The 21,959-nt window shown below is 38.0% G+C and overlaps 1 long non-coding RNA gene and 1 pseudogene across 1 annotated transcript; one reads left to right on the forward strand and one right to left on the reverse strand.

The window, feature by feature from the left end:
- Positions 1-560: 560 nt before the first annotated feature.
- On the reverse strand, positions 561-11,557 carry LOC122064807 (annotated as a pseudogene).
- An 801-nt stretch (positions 11,558-12,358) lies between these two features.
- Positions 12,359-16,010, forward strand: LOC122064812. Its single transcript, XR_006135829.1, has 4 exons — positions 12,359-12,504; positions 12,649-12,745; positions 13,309-13,380; positions 15,885-16,010. It is a non-coding gene; the product is annotated as an uncharacterized LOC122064812 (long non-coding RNA).
- The last annotated feature ends 5,949 nt before the right edge of the window (positions 16,011-21,959 follow it).

Genomic DNA, 21,959 nt, shown 5'->3' on the forward strand with positions numbered 1-21,959 from the left:
TTTCTACAATGAATGGGAGACCCATTACCATAAATATTTCGACTGGGATAAATATTGTGCCTATATTTGACAAGTGCAGAATATCATTGTAGTTGCTCCTATTGAAGAAGAAGGTCCTAGCCAAGGATTTGAACCACCACGACACTCTTCACGGCACTCATCACAGTGGCAATGGCAATGAGGAAAGAAAAAACTCAAACCTCATCATTTTGAACATTTTCAACTTAATATATTTGTCTATCAATACGATACCCTCTACTTAAGTATTTATGCATTCTACATGTTATATATAGCTTTTTTTAACTGCTTTTTTTTTTTATGCAAAAGTGTATAAAAATGTGTTCCCTATCCATTTATGTGCATATCTTTAGCTTATCTCCGATACGATACGATACCCTCCGATACGTATCTTAATTTTGACCGACCGATACGGTGATCGATACCGATACTTTAATCCTTGATGGCAGGAAAAACTTTTGTAGGTAAACATTACATATATTTAAGTGCATTGTGAAATCCAAAAAATGAGGATGGAAAGGAAACATATGGGTTTTCAAAACTTACTTTTCTGGAAGGGGCAAAGTTGGATGTTCACGCGAAGCTTTTACAATCTGTGAATAATGAGCAATCTCTCGACTATTATATATCTTCCATTGGCTGAAGGAGTCTCAAATGCTAGAATATGAGCATCAGCAACATCTTTGACATTAACCCATTCATATGTTTCATTGGCAAATGTTTGTGCTCCTGCAACAAATAACATTGGCACTAATGTCACAAGAATGACATTTTTCAATATAAAATATTTAGTTGCTAGAGAACTTTATTTTTTGAATAAAAAAAAAAAACACTTTAGGAAACATGTTATCTTAAAAAAGTTGCAAATCTGATTCTATGCAACATTCTACTAAATGTTATGGAATTAGTTTGAAACTTCCAGTGTCAAATAATAGACTTTTTGTGACCCACCTAAGACTACGAGTGCAAACATAGTTGTAAAGACATACTACAGAAACCAAAGATACTAATTATACTGGTTTTACTGATTATCACAATGTCTTTATCTATTACAACTTGTCATGTGGCAAACATCAGTGGCTCTATGTGATAGACGACCCCACAACCATCTAACTGGTTAAGTTTTGGTCCCAAACAAGTAGGGAACTGTCTTTGTAAAATCCCCAAAATGAAGACTCTTGGATTATCTATGTTAAACTTTTCAAGAGGCTTTGGATAACCCGCATAATACATTCTCATTCATGCCTATAACCTATTATTTGGGATGTATTGGAGGAGAGGCATATAGGAGAGAGAAAAAAGGCTTATGATTTGGGGGTGGGGGAAGAGAAAAAAGAACTTCAATGATAGGTTAGCATACCATTTATTAAGTTCCAAATTGCTTCAGCACTGGTATTAAGGGTTGGCTGTAAAAGAGGACCTATCACCATTGTTGGATTTATTGTAACCATGTCCATCCCTTTCTCTTTTGCAAATTTCCAGGCAGATTCCCCAGCCAAGCTCTTTGAAAGTTCATACCAGAGCTATAAGAGGAAAAAATCTCATTAGACATATTGGACCAGTAAATAAGTAATCTACAAGGTAAATTTTTATTTTTAGTTCAAAAACATAAAGAACTTATTGCAAAACAAAATAAATTTGTGACAGAAAATATCAAAAGCAAAGGTAAGACATTATATGTAGCCAACTCCAAGACCTCAAGGGCCTATACAAGACTGCACAAATATACACACCTTAGACTCCTTGCAAAGCTTTGGATCTGAAAGTTAACCAAGTCTCATCAATAACCACATCTGGCATCTGAGGTTTTCTATTAAATAAAACTGCAGTTAAAGGGGATCTTACAACCACTCTTTTAACAAATGGATTTTTTTCACAGGATCCAAGAACATTAAGAGTTCCCTTTAATGGAAAAGGAAACACAAAAAGTTCATAAACATCACACTTTTATGCATACAGAAGACAGAGTAAACAATATTAATTGTGAGTAAAAGCATATAATCATGCAGAACAAAGCCTAGGGAAAAGGGATGTGGGGAGGAAGTCCAGTGGAGTACCATAGGAAAAAGTTCTTTATTTAGTTGCAGTATAGAAAATAGCATTAAAGCAAGTAAAGCTCTGAAGATTCATAGCTAAGCAAAGTTATAAAATGCAAATAGCAGTTAAAACTATTTCAGTGGCTGTCAAAGGAATGAACCTGTGGATCCTTGGTTGCATAAGAAAAGAGAGATGTTGTATGAAAAACACCTCCACACCCATCAACTACAGAATCAAATGAAGAGATGGTTTAACATTAAAAATACAAGCACTTATAATACAGATACAATAAGAAGGGCAATATATCAAGGGCCAATCCATTGGTCCTCTGAATGGAGACCTTGACAAGAATCTGTAAATTTATTTCCCCCACTAATTTGGAACTGATTCTGAAACATCAATAGGCACAAATTTCTTCAAACAAAAAACAATTTCTCAAGTGCAAGATAATAAGCAATATCTGAGATCACAAAAATCTGACAAAGTAACCATCAAGTATAGAATGGAATGTGGCATATAGTTCTATCCGCTGGCACATGATACAAATCATATAAAGCAAGGCTTCATATATCAAGTCCCTGATTTATTTCAATCTTGATCGGCCAATCCATTTCACAGAATTTTAAGGAAAGCAAGACTGTTGATCCTAGAAGCAACTAGGGTAGGATCAACCTAGACTGATACTAAGCCAATCTGGCTGATCTGTGATGGAATTCATGGACCTCGAGTCCTCACTCTTTGATATAAAGCATTCCAAAATTCATAGAAATAGTACAAACAGTGCAGATAAAAAATTATCAATGGGTCATATCTGGTTCTTTTTCTTGGCCATTAATCCAGCACACTGCATGGTAGTCCTCCTTTCCCTTGAGCAGCATATTTTGTTTTAATGAAGATATCTTCTAGGGTTAACAACTGTCTTACCAGATTGGAAAGAAGAAGGCATTAAACACATAACATTTTCAACAGGATAATGACATAAGTCAGGTGATGGATATCATAGAAAGAGAGAAGAATCTGCAGAAATATGCAAAAAGAGAAGATGTATTATACATAACCGAGGACTATAAGAGTCTCTCTGTTTTCTTGGATCTGCAAAGGCTTGCCGGTTAATCCGCTGCCTGAGAGAGAGAGAGAGAACAGAGACAAATTCCAACTAATTAGAAAAAAAGATTTAGGAAAACCCAGATTGGATCAATAATAGACAAGTAAATAACTATTAAAGGAATCCATAATGTATCAAAATTGACCCTATGCTGATAACCAACTGTGGTAAATAAGAAGAAAAACAGAAGATAGGAGGAATACCTATGCAAAATCCAAAAACTTAGAAACCCCTTTCCCTTCAAACGATTTTCTTTAGACCTAGCACTTGGAGATGTTAAGAAAAATTTTAGTAGGAGAGTGGGCAAAAAGCGATGAGGGAGTAGATCGCAGCAGGAGAGTGAAGAGGAAGAGAACTAGGGAAGTGTGAGAGATTGCAGCGGGAGATTGCGTTCTCAGGTGTCCATGAACCATGAGCTGGAGAGACTTTGAGAGAAGTCCATATCCTAAAAATTTGGGCTCGCAAGAGGAGCTATGAAAAGTAAGGCGGGAGTGGTTTTTGGCTAGGAAAGTGTTTCTATTAGCTTAAATATAGTGGCATTTATTGTAAAACGCCCCCAAAAATTGAGGTTACAACGGCGTTATGCGTGATACGCCCCAAAATGGTGTTGCATACTGTGGCGTCTATTTTAAAAAGCCCCCATATTGTTTCAATTTGCCCTCAAAAGAGCAGGGGGAAAAAAATGCAGAACCTCATCCTAAACAAAGAAGTGTGTAGAAACACAACGGGCAAGCGGGAGGTCCTACACCAGTATTCCTTGGATTAAACTACAACCGAATATAAGACATTGTATACCAACAAAGTGTGATGCAAAATTAAAGGTTACCATCATAGCAAGTCCAAAATGAACCAGGCCTAACATTGCCCAATTCTATTATAAAGAGGTTTAACTTGGCCTGGGCTTAGTTCGTTTTAATTCCAATTGCTTTGTTCTATTTTATTTTAAATGTTTTCAGTTGAGTTCCAGTTGAACTGGTGGTCTAGTGGTTAGAGGTGTCAATTGGTTACGCCGGGCCAGTCTTCGTCAGACTTAGCCGGGCCTAAATTATACCCTTGGACCATGACCTACCTATTTAAGAAATGATTCAGTCTCGTGTTGGACTTCGTCGGGTTCTTGGCTTTAACCGATCTTCTCCTAATTGGGCTATTGGGCTTTGAACGGGGTAATGTACCAATAAATCTTAAACGGCCCTTAAATAGTCTTTAATTGTCTTAGATATAAGATATTTTAATATATTTTATTAAATCATTAACAATTTAGAAAAGATATTACATTTACTTATATTCAATAATTGTATAAAATATATATATATATATATATGTACTCTATTCTATCCAAAAAAAAATCAAAATATAAATATAAACGGTCGGGCAAACGGGTCGGGCCGAGTTGGGCTTGTAAGTGGGCCGGGCCGATTAGGCGCCCATTGGGGTTACCTCTTGCATCGTGTACTACTTGTTTATAAACGGGCTAGGCCTAAGCCCGACTCATTTAGCAATCGGTGCAGGTCGAGCTGGTCTTCAAATGGTCGGGCTCGATTGATCTAACTGGTGCAGGCTTGTGATTGACATCCCTACCAATGGTTCAGTCAAATTATTTTCTTTTATTTTCTTGAGAGCTTCAAGTTGGTTCCACATTATTTTTGGCTTTTAAAATGAATGGTGTAGCTTGTAAGGGGGAACAGCTAGGGGGTTTCCTATCTTATTTTGAACTCTTTTTTATTTTCTATTATAAATAAAGAAAAGGGGAGTGGCAAGCATGTGGCTCAACGGTTAAAACTTGGACGTTGTGTACATTTGCCCCCTCCCAGACCTTGCAATAGAGGGAGTCTCATGCACAAGGTTTGATAAAAAAAAATGTATATATATATACCCGACAACAAATAGGGCATCAAATCAAATCACAAATCATAAAAAGGGGAGATCAGCTAGCTAGGGTTGAGAGAGAGAGAGAGACCAAGGGAAGTCGATTTAAGCATGTTGGTCTCCTATAGATTATGGTTATAACTTAGGACAATGCATGGTATGGGGCTAGGCAACAAGCGAGAGAAGCGAGGGTTTAAGGGCATTTGCCAATTTCTGATATCTTCACAACTTTAATTAGGAAATATCAATAATACCTTTTGCTTCTTTATTGGAAAAACAACAAAATTAATATTTTTGTTCCATGACATGATTTCTCTATGGTAACTTAATAATAAGGGCATTTTGGTCAACTAGTGTGAGAGAGAGAACGGAAGAGCGGGTAACGAGTGGTGAGAAAGATTTGATACAGGGGCTATAAGAACGTGCAGAGGTTATAAGAATGGAGGAGCGGGAAGGGAATAGGGCTTGATTTTTGCATGGGAAAGGACAGAATATTCGATTATGTTAACACATAAACACTACATTATATATTCTATACGGTTGTGGGGTCAGTATGGGCCCGCAGGACTAGTCAGGCCGAAGGCCTGAATACCCGTTGTTAGCAAACAAAAAAAATGCTACGAACATGATTTCACTTTCCTCATTGTATTATAATTTATAGGGGCATTTTATCAAGAAAAGCCTCAAAATATTTTTATATACTACGGCATTTAGTAGGAAATGCCTCCAATGTTATTATGTGTACAGTAAATACACATGTATATGGCAGCATTTGTTACTAAATGCCTCAAATATTTTTATATACCACGGCGTTATGAAATAAATGCCACCAATAGGATTATATACTGCAGCATTTTTCAATAAACGTCCCTAAATACTCATATATACGACGACATTTATTACTAAACGCCTCAAATATTCTTATATACTACGGCATTATTTCATAACGCCACCAAGAGGATTATATACTGCAGCATTTTTCAATAAATGCCTCCAAATACTCATATATACAGCGGCATTTATTACTAAATGCCTCAAATAGTCTTATATACCACGACGTTATGAAATAAACGCCGCCAAATATTCATATATATAGCGGCATTTAGTAATAAATGTGTGGTATATAATATATAGCGGCGGTCTATACAAAATGCCGCCTATTGTGTTATATAAGACGGCTTTTGCTAGAAAATGCCATTGAATGTTTATATTTAATGCCATTTGTAGGAAACGCCACCAAAGGCCCCCACTCAAGTGCCGCCATTGACCACTTTTCTTGTAGTGCATGTATGCTGCTTTTGCAAGGCTTCTAGTTCTTTAGATATAGCTTGCTGCCACAGAGGATTAGGAAATGCTTCCTAAAAAGATGTAGGTTTATGGAGTGCAAAGAAAGTAGAGAAATAACAATGGAAGTTATAAAGAAGAACTAATTGTTCTCGTCCATATAGGATAACGATGAGGGAGATTGAAATTGACTCACTAGACATAGGGCAAAATTATCTTCTATTGTGAGATCCGTCATTGAGGGAGTTTCATTGGGAGCAAGCTCTTGTTGAATTTTAGACTGAACTTCAATAGGCTTGTGCGTAGTTGCATTGATGATGGGGGTAGAGATGTGAATTTAAAATAAAAAACATTTATCGAAATCGAATCGAGCTGTTTACATCGAAACCGCAAAATCGTTTAGTAAATGGTTCGGTTCTGGTTTTAAGTTTAGGACTGGTTAGCTAAATGGGTAGGTTTGATTTTAACCGTTTAACCTGTCGGTTTCAAACTGAATTGATACTGTGAAAACCAAACCGTTTACACCGTCAAAACTAACCCGTTTAACCCATATAGCTATTTAATAGAATAAAGGGTTAACTGATGTGTTTTCGGTGCTTCATGCTCTTTAACTTTAGAACACTAACAATAAGTTGTGTTCATTAGCCGCTTTGTTTGTATTTCACTTTCTTCATGTAATATTTTATTTTTTCTTAGTTGTTTGGTTATTTTAACAAAACAGGATAGGTTTAATTTAGGGAAGAATTATGGACCATAGAGGTTGTTCAATAGTCTATTCAATAATTTACTTCTATTATGTAGTTATGTAGTTAAATCCTTGCTTGTTCAATGCCTTATTTAATTTGATATAAGATTGAAGCGTTTATCAACAAAAACAAATTTCAGTAAGTATGCGAATAAATTAGCAAATCGATTGCTAACAATTTAGAAACCACATGGATTAAACTGTGATCAAAGCTGTTTAAAACTTTGAAACCGGCACCATTTAAAAATCGTGAAATCCAAAACGGTTTCGATTTCAGAAAGTGAAACCGTTTAGTAAATGGTTCGATTTTGATTTCAACCAAATAAATGTGAACCGAACTGAATCGTACCATATACACTAAAACCGAACTGATTAATACCCTTAACCGGATTAGGGCTAGCTATAGGAGAAAGAGGGGAGCATTGATTGGTAACCAATTTTAGTAGTTGATCAATGGATGGTGAGTCATGTGACCGGTGTTGAGGAAAGGTATACAATAGGCTATCTTCACAAAAACCAATTACAAGAAATTCTCAACCTAAGGGCAATTGGATCTGAACATCTATATCTGTTGGATGGGGTAATGACTTCTGTCTAATATGACACAAACCCTCTTTATTTATAATAACAGAGAAAAAGTTCTAGAATATTACAAGGGCCATTCAACCCCTAAAGGACTTAAAGACCCATTTAGAATATTATAATTTTTTTAATATTTCCCCTCAAGTTGGTGCATAGATATCACATACGTCTAACTTACAAATAATAGGATGAAACATTTTATGACTAAGACCTTTAGTAAATACATCATCCAGTTGTTTACTAATGGGAACAAAAGGCACAGTGATAAAACCATATCCAACTTCTCTTTTTTGAAATATCAATCGATCTTTATATGTTTGGTTTGATCATTTTGGATAAGGTTCTGAGCAATGCTAATGACAGAGTTGCTACCACAAAAGAGCTTCATAGGAGGATAGCAGGGACGATCAAATATGTGAGAAGAACATGAATCCATATGAGCTCACAAATGCCATGAGCCATAACACAAAACTTTGTTTTAGCACTAGACCGGGTAACAACGACTTACATCTTGCTTCGCTATATAACAAGGTTAGCACCAATAAAGGTGCAATAACGAGTAGTAGACCTGTGGTCATCGGGAGAACTTACCCAATTAGCATTTGTGAAGTCCTCCACCTTGAGGTGATCATGAGGAGAAAAAAATAAACCACGTCCTAGGGAAGATTTCAAGTAACGTAGGACCGCAACACAACTTCCATGTGTGTTGAGTAGGGATCATGCATATACTGACTAACTATGTTGACGAAAAATGTTATGTTAAAGTGTGTATGAGAAAGATAGATTAAGTGCACCATTAATCTCTGATATCTCCCCTTATCTATAGAATCACATTCCTTGCTACTCAGTTGACCATTAGATATCTCTTGAGATGAGAAATTTTACCAGATCATCACTAGTAACAACTATATCATCTACATAGACTATCAAGATTGAAATCTTCCCACCAGATCTCTTAATGAACAGAGTGTGATTGACATTTCTTTAAGAGTAGCTTGTAATAATCATAGCCTTATGAAAACGCTCAATCCAAGCACATGGGGATTGCTTCAGACCATATAATGTACGCTTCAACTTGCATACCATCCCTTGGGTTTTGTAGCAAATGAACCCAGAATGAATGTATATATATATACTTCCTCTTTAAGTTCCCCATGAAGGAAAGCATTCTTCACATCTAGCTATTGAAAATCCTAATCTAAGTTGGTGGTACAAGAAAAGAGAACACAATTTGTGTTCATTTTAGCAACTAGAGCAAAAATGCATTCAGTTAATGAGAAAGGCGGAAGTGAGAACCATGTCACTGTAGTACTGGGAGGAACATGCATCTCAAATATAAAGAGCGTGCTACCTCACAAAGGTAGCAAGGATGTCCCATAGAAGAAAGGAAAGCTTGAAAGGACCATTCGAAGTTTTCAAGACTGTTGTCGCTTTGAAGGATCTTATTGGTAGCACCAAACTGAGTCTGAACCATGCGGTGAAATTGGTGAAAGAAATGGAAGATCTCGCCCTTGGTTAGCATCATATAAATCCTAATAGTACAAGAATGACAATCAATAAAAGAGACAAACCATCGATACCCATTGACACACATAGTGGGATGGATCCCAAATATCAGATTGAATCAATGAAAAAGGAGTGGTACTTTTGTTTGTAGAAACAGAAGTAGTTCAAGTCTGTTAGACTAATACACATGCCTAAAAAAAAAATAAATAAATAACTCGAAGTACAATGCTTAAAAGAAGGAAAAGCTTAGCTAAAGTTCCCAAAGGAGGATGTCCCAACTGACGATGCCACTATAGTGACTCAGAGATGGGAAGTGACATAGAAAATGTTTGTAGAGCTTGACCAGAGACCAACGTCGAGTTATCATCAAGTAGATACAGACTACCACACACCCTACTAGAGTCCATCATTTCCCATATCACCAGATATTGAAAAACACAATGAGATGGGAAGAAAATGAGACTTTACAATTAAGACTATTAATGGACAATAAGTTAGTAGGAAAAGATAGAATGTAAAATATAGTAGAAAGGGATAAAGAAAGAGTACCACTAACAGAGCTCTTTCCTAAAATAGTGGAATAACTCTCGTTAGCCAACTTGACCTTACCATTACTAGGATAGCTAGTCTACTGTGAGAAAATTGACAATCAACCTGTCATATGATCGGAAGCCCGAAAGTCTATAAGATAAGGGGTAGAGAGATAGGCATCATATGACCAGATAAAGAGATACTTGGCTTAGAAGGGGCAGAATTAACAGAGCTTATAGTTGCTGATGGAGGAGAATCCATATGAGTTACAAGGCACCGAATGGTAGTGAGCTCATCAGATGATAGAAAAGAGAACATGAAAACCTTGATCACATGATTGACCTGCAAATATAAGGTTCATAGGAACAATAAGAGAAAAGAGGGAACAAAAGTATAAGGAGTTGTTTGGACTTTACCAATACAATTAACATGCAATATATTACCATTAACTATATGTATGGAAGGAGAATGAATTACATGAGTGGTATAAGAAAATATTTTATGATTAAATGTCATATGATTGAAAGCACCAGAATCGATGTACCAAAAAGTACATGAAGTGGAAGACAAGACATAAGATTTATTACTGGGAGTGGATATAGCCTTACTGAAAAGCTCCTAAACATTAGCTTCAGAGAAGTGCACAGGAGAAGTATTCAGATGAGAACCAAAATCAGTTGAGATAGTTGCAACAGAGTTAGATGCAACAGTATGCCGTGGAGTTGTTTTTAAATGTTGATTTTGCTGTTCCATTTTTTATTTTTTTTCCTTCTGAGGATAGTGAAACTTCAGATGAAATAGGTTCTTTATTGCATTGAACTTTGGTGTAGTCAATCCAACTAATGGAAGTCAAAGGTAGACCAAGAATGGCCAAACCACATTGAAGTTGGGAGTGTGAGATATTAGAAGAAAAGTACAGTAGAATGGTGAAAGCCCAAACGATCTAAAATGATTAAGTGCCATTAGATATTGTATTATTTGAGACTACTCTTGATAGACATAGTAATTAGTAACATTCTCTTGAAATTTCTAAGTGGGTTCCATTAGGGACTGTTGGGCCCAAAGAATAGATATCTTCAAATGGAATTAAAAAATGGATTACCCTTTGAGCTGTTTCAGGGTGCTTATATCCAGTTCCAATTTGTATTGACAGATAAAATTTGTAGACATGTACCTCCTTATTAGAAAGTCCTATGCTTTTTTTGCTGTGTCGAACTTTCCCAATTGCATGCTAATAGAAAAGGTAGTAGTGTTGCTAATCCAACTGAGAATTTTGTGATTGTTAGTTTCCCAGTCTGTGAATTTTAAAGTATATCTAGGATCAGCATATTCACTAGTACTAGAAGGGGGACTTTGTCTTTCGAGGCACTTCTTTGTGCTAGACGGCTGGGTATTTCTAGAATTCCCTATAAACCCAGGGAGATCTTAGAAGTTTTCTGGTGTCCTCCCCCTCTAGGATGGGTAAAGCTTAACTCTGATGGGTGCTCCCTAGGGAACCCAGGAAAGGCAGGGGCTGGTGGAGTCTTCCGGAATGATAAAGCTGAAGTGATACAATCCTTCAGAAAATTCTTGGGAGTATACACAAACTTTGAAGCTGAAGTCCTAGCAATTATTTATAGTTTGGAAATGGCTAGAGCGTTGGATATTACCCAATTATGGGTTGAGTGTGACTCGGTGGCCATGGTTCTTCTTATTTCTCAATTGAAAGTCCCGTGGTATGTGCTTCAGAGGTGGATGAGCTTAGGCCCGTACCTATAGTCCATAACCTGGAAGATTACTCATTGCCTACGTGAAGCTAACCCAGTGGCTGATTTCCTTGCAAAGTCTGCTGCAAAATTGGAAGAGTCCTCTCCAGTAGCTTCTTGGCCTGCGCTAGTTGCCATGGAGTTAGATGTTGATAGGCACAATCGGCCTAGATACCGTTTTAAATAATGGTGCTTTTGTTGCTTTGTCTATTTTTTGGTTTGGCTGGGTTTTAGCTTTGATTTCTTCTCCACTGATGGCAATGCTGAAGGTGGATTAATTTTCAACTAATTCCATACAGCTTGTTCTTTTTCTATGTACATTCTTTTTCTTCTTTTCTTTTTTTAATACATATGATCTTCTAGCGAAAAAAGAAGGGGGACTTTGTAGTAGCGATTTCCTTAGAAACTTATTTCCAAATTCCATATCGCCAAAGAAAACTTTGAATTTGAGCCCAATGAGTACAATTGTGATACCCACTTTCTAAATCCGGTCTAATTTTTCGGTTGGTTCGATTTGGTCTTGCAAGACCTGAACCCGAGCGAGCCGAGGCGAGTACCTTATAGAATATGATGACAAGGGTGACTCTGAACTCAGATTGGCTAGATGAGTTGGAGCCAGCACCGAGTGAGGTTAGCGTGCCCAATCCATGCAGTTGCATGTATCACCGGGCCATGTACACACAATAAGGTACGTAGCCGTATTTTATGATTAAGTGTACATGTTAAACAATTACCGAGAGTGAAATGCGTGTCGGAGCCAAGAGTCATAAAAAATTCCAATGATTTAGTTAAGTTTTGGCCGATTTCTGGGTGGTCTTGGATGGGTCGGACCCACCAATGTGACCTATCACTCTGATTTTTAGATATTTTGACCCCACTATAAGTAACATTTATTATTTTCTTCACCCTCATTTATTGTTTTACACGGTGGGTGAGAAAAGTAAAGAAGAGAGAGAGAAGAAGGAGAGAGAAGGAAAGAAGAAGGAAGAAATGGGGAAGAAGATGATTGTTGTGCGTCGCCGGGGTCAGACCTCTTGAATCCGAAACCGGATTAGTGACCCTCATCATGAGATCTACGTTTTGAGGTGAGTAAAGTCTATATTTGTTAAACCCTCATGAAACCCTAAGTGAAATCCTATGATTTGGGTAGAAATCCTTTAGATCTTGCTAATCCCTCTTGGGAGTGTGAATCTAAGGTCTAATAAAGGACCCACATGTTGTTTATGAAGGATTTTGAGGAAGAACTTACAAGATTTGTGAAGCATTTGTTGATCTCTTGAGCTAAAGAGAAGATTTGAGGTTTTTGAAGTGTTCTTGAGCAAAGAGGTAAGATCCAAGCTTGAGACCTTCGATCGATCTTAGATTTATGTTGGAATTATGTTATGGAACCTTAGATTTGTGAAAAATGCGGTCGAATTGACCCATGGTGGTTTCCCCAAGGTGGGATAATGAATGAAAGAGAACATAAAAAATCCCAGTTCTGAGTGGTGGGTGCCTGGAAATGGTCAGACCCACCAATCCGGAGCCCGCCTGTCCTAGTTGAGCTTCTGGCTTAACCGACGAATAAGACTAGTGGGCACTGGCTTGCCACTCCTGGCCCGTCGGTCCAAGTAGAGCTGCTGGCTAGACCGATGAGCAAGACCGGTGGGCACTTGGCCCGTCGCTCCTGGCCCATCGGTCCAAGCAGAGCCTTTGGGTCGGGCAACAAGCAAGGACTGGTGGGTGCCTTGCCCATCGGTTGACCCACCATTCCGACCTTTCAGGTTTCGAATGGGCCCAAATTTATCGGGCAACCTTCTTTAGTGATTCTTAATGTGTTGGGATCATCGCACTCCATTGGTTGTGAACCTAAAGTGGAGTCATACTAAACTTGAGCTCTTTTCTAATAGGTTGTACTAGAAACTCGCGTCATCACATGCCAAATCTTCCTCGTATTAAGGGTGATCATTGTATACAATTAGGTAAGTCAGAAAAGGACAATGACTTTATTTTTGAAATGTTTTTATATCATTCCATTATTACTGTAGGCTAGCCATGGTATCATTTCATTATTGTGTGTGGACTAGTCATCCACGAGTGCCATTTGCATGCATTGACGTGTGCATTATGAAATTTCATTTATGACTTGACATGCTGAAATCTTTAATTATTAAATACTTAATCATGCTTTGAATTTTGAGATGGATGACTTTAATTATTGAATATGATGCATTGCTAGATTAGATGCCGGAGTCGACTTGGAAATGAATGCATTAGTGGCCCGTGGAATAGGACGCGGTGGCATTATGCAATCGTACTATCTCATATATGAGCATACAGTTAGGAATGACATAACACTGTGCTACGACCCTTCCTAGCAGGGGTATAGGTGTTGGATATATCACTGAGGGGAAGCTTGAGGTTGTGTACCAATGGTGGCAGTTAGAAGTACACCTGACCGATCACTAGGACGGTCGGCAACTTTGGGGATATAACAAGAGGACCAATCGTACTGCTTTTAAATTAATGTAGGGCAAGACTCATTTTACTTTAATGCAGGGTAAGGCCCATTTACTTTTTCGATGCCCACGACTGGCCTTCTCTGGTAACCCTATGGGCGTATCGCGGGATGGGGCTCGTGGCTCATACCCTAGGCATACGTGCACTGTGGTTGCAAGTAGCATATGATCTATGACTTAAATGTGATGTGTAGGTGGTCTAAGATAATAAAAATGGACTTGCATACATATAGGTGCATTTGTATTACGAATGATTACTTGGTCTTTCTTTTCACTTACTAGGCTAGTGAGCTCATCCCACATGTGCACCACTTTTTAGATGATCTTACAGATTATCAAGCTAAAGAGCTAGAGCCGGGACCCACTGTGGAGTTCCCAACTAAGGACTGGTGGGTCCCTGAAGATCTTGGGCATGGGGCCGAGTGCCTGTGTGAGAGTTGTGTTGTGTGACAACAACACTGATACCAACCCAGGTTTCTTTTTGACCATTTTATGATGTTACCCCTTTTGTCTTCTGGACATTTAAATTATAATTCCTGTGTATATATCATGCCTATGGGCCCACATGTATACGTACTATGTAATATAATTTGGGTATCAAGAGTAATGGGATATTTACAGGTATGTACATGTAAGACTTTCGTTGAAATACAGAACTTGCTTGACTTAGTGTGCGTGTATGGTGTGTTGTGGTTACTGTATCAGATGATCCTGACATGTTTTGGGTTAACAAGTGTTAACTCGGTCACCGGTCCGGTTATGTGTGAATGGGGTGTGACAACAATTTGTGCCATCCAAGATTGTCTAGATAGGTTCGGTAATGTTATGAGTTTCAATGATAAGTGGCTAGACTGGTTAGGATTGAGCTAGATTGAGGAATAAGAAGCTTGGTTTGGTTTCTAGAAGGTGGGGTTGAGGGTTAGTTCAAGAGGACTTGGTTCAAGGGTTGATTCAAGTGGATTGGGTTTAATGGGGTTGGTTTGGCTTAGGAGTCAATATGAGTGCATGTTGATTACAGAGAAAGAGCTTTTCAGGAGGAATGTTCAGAGAAATATTTTCGGGTAAAAGTCATTTACAGGAGAAATGGTCAGAAAGGGGGCTAGTTTGAGGGACCAGTGGGGGTTTTGTGGACCTTTCCTTTTGAAAAGAGAGGTATGGGTTCGACAATCTCTATTGATTGAGAGTAGCCACTTAGATCAGGGTCTAGGACCCATAACTAAAAGAAAAAGAAATGATTCCATCCAATTGTCTAACCACGAGTTAGTGTTCATGTCAGTTTGCAATATGAGGAAGGGGTTATGAACTTTGGTTCGTCAGGAAAAAATCGGACTTCAACCATAGGTACATAAATAGGTCAGCTAGATTTGGTCATATATACATGATATCACACATAATAGAAGAAAACATACCCAAACGAAATGGAAAAAGAGGGATTAAATTCACATACTTGTATCCAGTTAGCTTTACATGGTTAGTATATTGAATGAAAAAAAATTATACTGATATATAGTGTGATAAGCAGTGTAAAACCCTAGAATCTAACATTCAATACGTTGGGAAGGTAAGGTGAATAAAAAAGGAAGGGTAAAATCGACATATCTTTGTCTAGCTATGCTGCATTGTTATTATAAACAATATAAAGTAGACATGCTAAATGGTAGAAAAATTAAGACAGAACTATCCCTAACATTCAACGCATTAGAAATATGATGAGACTATCCCTAATATAGCATTGTGAGGGTGGTGATCGAGATTATGGAATCTTATTCTACAATCATCAGACATATCATTCATAATTTATAATTAGGATAAGATTGGATTTTCTACTGTACTTAGTATCCTTTCATCCCTTGAGTAAATCGATTGCAAATTTTTTCCTGATGCTTTTCAACTGGAACAATTGTTCTGTATTTTCTCAATTATGCCCTCGATGCAACCTGATCAGCCCCTTTTCCTTTTTTTGTTAGTTGTTTTTCGAGGAACCGGGTCTACTCAGTTTGCAATTCAATTGTTTGGCTTCTCTCCTTGACCAATGGCATTGAAAACTTCGTCTCACTTTGAGGCTGTCCATGTCAAGATGTGTTACTAGAACCATTTTCCATCATTGGAAATTAACTCATGTCTTGGATTTTTGCAGTTGGCGATCGATCACTGACAATACTTACCTGACTAGCTAATTCAAAGCAACCGACTTCACTATTGTTTCACCACTAGTTATTGGTAGTCGACACCATAACTTATTGTCTAAGCCTAATAAGAATATCCATCATGCTTAGACAATTTTAAATAGTTTTGTATTTTTACTATTAACTATTACGGTGTCATTTCTTAAAAAAATCATATACGTACTCTCCCTTGAATAAAGTAGACTAAATAATAACTTACCCAATCATAACATCTTCTTTCTTTTTTATTTATTTATTTATTTTTGTGTGTGTGTGAGAGGAAGGGGGTGTTGAGTATTTGAATGAAGCTGGGTTTTGAAGTTGAACAGACGTCTATTATACAACAACAAAATTATAACCTTATCCCAACTAAATGGGTTCGGTTACATGGATCTGATATGGAAATAAGAAAATAAAGAAGCACAAAAGAGTGGTTAAAATGAAGAAAAATGGAGATAAGAGAAGAAGGTAAACTAGTAGTCAAAGACACGTCACGGGAACATCCCCTGTACTTGGCTGCAAAAATCAGCTAACATCCCACCCTTTTTGTCTATAATTTTGATTTTATGGTTTTCAATCTTTTTTAATTTCTTAGCATTCAAACACAACATAAGTTAATTTTTCTAGACTGCAGGATATTGTTAAATCTGATGCGGCAAGGCAAGGCTATGAAAGGTAGTGGATATTCTTTGGAGGAGTATGCAAAACAAACCTAATCGATGAAGAATGCAAAGTCTGACATTTGATGCATTGATTGTAGGAATTTTTTGAAAGTGAAATGAAAACAATGACTTCTTATTTATGGTTGTAAGACTCTTTGAAAGTGAAATGCAAACAATGAATTTTTATTATGATTGTAAGACTTTTTGGAAGTTGAATGAAATTAATTTATTCTTATATGGATGCCTAGGATGATCTCATTTTCTAAATTGGACAATGTATATTGATGTAATAATAGGGACAATTTATCGATAATATGTAAAATTTACTAATATAAATATTTTATTTTTTTATTTATATTTGGCGACCGGTTTTATTATACCGTTGCTATAAATAAATTATTATGAGGATTAGGAGACGGATAATTACTGTTGGCATATACATTTTTTGCGACGGATTTTTTTATATTGTTGCTATAAATAAAATTTTTCTATTATTTATATAGTTATAGGAGATGGTATTTGCTGTCGCTAAAAATATATTTGGCGATGGAATTATATTTTTCGTTGCTAATATTATTTTTCCCAACATCTCATGTTTTTCCATCGCCTATTTTTAGCTGCGGCAGTATAGGCGACGGAAATGACGATAGAAAATTAATCGTCACCTCTATATTTAGCGACGGTTTTTAATTTTTTGCAATGTTTTTTTGCCGTCTTAAAAAATGTGTTTTCTTGTAGTGAATAAAAAATTAGAGCGCTATGCAGGGGGGCCTTCTGCACCCCTTGCAACCCCTATGGCCCGCTAACCGGTTAGCAGGACTGCCATCCTACCTGTCAAGACGCCTGCACCAGTACTTCCTGGATGGTCTAGTACTGTGGAGGATTTATTTTTTTCGGTGGAAAAGAAAAGCTGGCGTTGTGTCCTGTAATGGATTATGGCAGTACCTCTGTGTTATCATTCCCATGCATATTTGGAATGAAAGAAATAGAATAAATCTTGATGATATACACAGGCCTCCTTCTTGTGTGGATCAAGAAGTTTTAAAGGATCTTCAGGATTTCTTAATCCTTGCTCCTATCCAGGTCTCCTCTGTGGCTGATCTAGTTCTGTAAAAAAAAATTCCAAATTACTAATTCAAGAGTGCCCTCTCAAAATATTTTGGAATTATTTTGGACTTTTCTTTCTCCTCTTTATTGCAAGCTTAATATTGATGGTTGTTCCCTTGGAAACCTGAGATGTTCTGGTGCAGGAAGAATTTTGCGAGATGATAAAGGTAACCCTCTCCTTTGCTATTCGTACTATGAAGACATTGGACTAGTTTTATGGCTGAGTTCGTTGCCTTCTTTCATGGCCAGCATCATGCAGAGATCTTGAGCATTGAAAATCTTTGGAGATAAATTGGGTAATTTAACATTGTTACATGAAAGTTAACATCGCTGCAGATAAGCTGGCAAAGCATGGAGCAAGATCAAAATCTTCTGCTTCATGATTAACAAATCCTTTTGTTTTATCTGATGTAAGCTGTGACTTTCAGAGAAGACCTAGATTTCGGTTTATTTAGATTGTGATTGGGCTAAAAATCTGCTGATGGCCATACCGAAGGTGGAATTTTAGTTCAATGGATTTTGATTTTTCTTGTATCTCAATTTTTTGATTATTAATGACATTCTTTGCTATCTTTAACCCTCCCCCCCCCCAAAAAAAAGGGATCTGTTAGGGAGGCAATGCCCGACATAGTTGAGGATTGGGTCGTTTCTCTTCTTATATGCGAAATTTATCTTACAAATTCACCACCAGTATTTTGCAATATTACCATCATGTAGAGGTTCGTGCTCTCAGTGACATTTGGGGCATCCTTTGTCTAGAGTTGAAAAGGGAGGTTTGGTAAATTGATCCAGATTAGATGGATTTGAATGAGAACTCTTTGAAGGAGGTCTATCGAGTCCATGGGCGTAGAATGATGGGTTTTATCTAAGTGTGCCAAAGCGCTCCCACAGGAGCTCGAGCCTATCCTCTTTAGTGTTGAAACAAAATATGAAATGCTACTCTCCATCAATTGAAATCTGTATCTATCTAGGAATGCCTAGACGTTAAACTTATGCTCTATTTTTCTTCTTTTTTAATATGTATACTTGAGGTGATTCTTAGGCTTACTAAGAGAGAGAGGGAGAGAGAGGAAAATCTATGGGAAGCGATATCTGAAAGCCCTCTCATGCACACAGGGGACGATCCTGGAGGTGGCCTCCAGCCGGATAGGGGAAGGCAACTCCGGTTAACAGACTTTTGGAAGCCTCCGTCATCCTTAGAGCAGGCTGCTTCTGATGGGGGAAAGGATCCTCCCCTTCCAGCGATGAAATCCTTTGCCTCCATAGTTGGCTCTGATACTGAAGCATCTGAAAAAGGGGCTTCTCCTGAGAATCCTATTCCAAAATCACATGCTAATGTCGTGGGTAATAGTCCGTCAGTGGTGGATGATCTGCCAGATCCAGTTCATGGAAAAGACTCGACCAAGGTGATCATCCCCCAAGAGGCATACGAGGATCGTTTACATAGGTATCGGTTTTCCCTGATAGGCCGGCTCAATTTTTGGTTGCTTTCTTTGGATGATATTCCCAAAGAAGCACGTGAGAGGTGGAGACTCGAGGGTAAAGTGAAGATGGTGCCCATGGGCAAGGGCTTCACAATTTTTTAGTTTGAATCAGAAGATGATATGCCTTTGATGTGGAGACGAAGTCTGATGAAGATAGGAAATCAGTTTATCAGGTTTCAAAGATGGCATCTAGATTTCAGCATACATGAAAAAATGATCAATAAGGCCCTAGTTTGGGTGCGTTTCCCCGATCTTTCGTTGGAATATTGGCACGAGAAGGTATTACTAACCATGGCAAAGGCGGTAGGGAGGCCAGTTGGGCTCGACTAACGCACCAGGAATGTAATATATGGAAATTTTGCTCGAGTTTTGGTGGAGATGAGGTGGCGGCCCCAAGGCCTAAAGAAATTCAAGTGGAACGCAGGCAACCTGGGACTACAAACTTATTTGTTTTCAAGCACCAATTGATCTATGAGGACTCATTGGGGATATGTGGTTTCTGCAAAAAAAGGGGACACCAACTGAATGATTGTCGAGAGAAGAAGGCCTATGATGAACGTCAAAACACTTTGGACAAGACTGGGATCCCAGGAACGGTGTATGGAGAAGATAGAGTCAACTCGGTAACGAGTAACTCACCTGGTCGAGCCATGCCTTCTTTGGAAAGAGATGATCACAATATTTCAAATTCAAATTTGAATATTGCCTCTCATAAATCTTCTAGTGCTGAAAGAGGGGAGACAGGTGTATCAACTCCCATAACTGACGTCTCTGGGTTACCTAATGTGGAGGAAGGAGAGATTTTAATTGATTTAATTGATACAAACCCTCAATCTATTCTGCACACTTCGGGTAACTTGGGAGTATATCATGTAGGGGAGAAATCAATTAAGGAAGCTTCTCTTGGTGAGGAGGTGCAGGTTAGGGAAGAAACAAATAAGGAATCCTCCGATTCTGAGTATGAAGAAGTTTCCTCTGACACTGAGGTGGACCAATCCGGCTCTGACTCCAGCTCTGAGGCTGGTTTGGAATCAGACCAGTCTGAAAATTTGAAGGTAGGGGAATTGAACCAGGTTGATCCAACACCTGGTCTGGCTGTGCAACTGGAAAATCGTGTAGTAGCACCTTCTTCTCAGGGTGCGGTGAGGGTTGTCACCTGTGCGAAGAGAACTGGGGCATTCCTAGGGGGTAATCATAGAGGATTGGTAGGACGGGGTGGTCATACCTCATCCAATAAGGGCATTTGGCCCCTCTGCAATTTCCATTGAGCAGAATGGAGGTTGCTCATATGGGTGTACACACTATTGACAAAGAGGCTGCCTTGTTAGAGAAAGGAAAAGAAGTGGGGGAGAGAAGGGTAAGGAGCAACAAAGGTGGTGGTCAAACCTCGAAGTCTGATAGGTCGGAAGGAAAAAACATGTAATCATGCGGAGTGTCGGGTTCTTTCAGTCATCGGATGCCTCACTTTTTTATTGTCATGGGAATAAGGAGAAATCCTATTCCTATTAACATAGGAATTCAAAGTGGAAGCAATGGTATGATCCATGCCTAGTGATATGTATGTTTTATAAGAAAATTAAAATTTTTAATTCTTATTAATTATTTCCGATTCGTCAGCTCTTATCTATTTTTGAAGGAGTTCAAAAAATCAAGTTATGAAAAAATCCAATGTCCAATGGCTAGAGAGGATCTTGATTTCAAAGATTCTCTTTTTGGTTTGATTTTGATTTGCACTAAGAAATTGACAGTTCTAAATCGAATATGAACAGAAAAAAAAAAAAAAAAAAAAAATGAAAAAGAAACTAGTACCTCTCACTCGAATACTAACCTATTTATTAATTCAATTAATTGATACAATAATAGTTAATTTAAGGCGAAAAGAACACTGTCAGACTAACATTTCCATTCCCAAATACAGTCGGGCGTGAAAATACCCATTTGGGTCTATTCACACCCAGCTATGTCTAGACTACCCTAACATAATACTTTTCTCAATTTAATAAGCAATAATTGTTGCATTTATACGTGAAACATGAAATATATAAAATTTCTGAGGATTAACACGGGTAAGGTCCTTTCTATTTCTGAGCTTATTTGGGCTCGAAGAATTGGAATTACTCTTCCTCTTCGCAGGCCTAGAGACCTTTTTGAAGATTTCTAGTTTCCCCCGCTGGTTGGATGGATTAAACTCAATGCAAATGGTTGCTTGCTGGGCAATCCGGGAAGGGCTGGAGCTAGGGAAATTTTTAGAAACGATCAAGTAGAGATAATAGCAAATTTCAGAGTCTCTCTTGGGGCGACAACCAATTTTGAGGCAAAGTTTTCAGGGGTTATTTTTATTCTAGAGCAAGCTATGTCTCTAGTAATCCAGCGCATTTGGATTGAATGTGACTCAGTTTCTGTGGTCTCTTTGATTCAAAAAGGCATTGTTCTGTGGATCTTCGGCAAAGATACAGTCTAGATAATTACCTTCAAGCTACAGTCTAGAAGATTACTCACTTCTACCATGATGCAAATCAAGTTGCAGACTTCCTTGCTAAGTCAGCTGTGAAATTATCCATTTCCACTCCAATTCTTCACTGGCATGCCTTGGTCAGGATGGACTTATAAATGGATGCTTTGTG

The sequence above is a fragment of the Macadamia integrifolia genome, unplaced genomic scaffold (assembly GCF_013358625.1).
Source record: "Macadamia integrifolia cultivar HAES 741 unplaced genomic scaffold, SCU_Mint_v3 scaffold1775, whole genome shotgun sequence".
Lineage (NCBI taxonomy): Eukaryota > Viridiplantae > Streptophyta > Magnoliopsida > Proteales > Proteaceae > Macadamia > Macadamia integrifolia.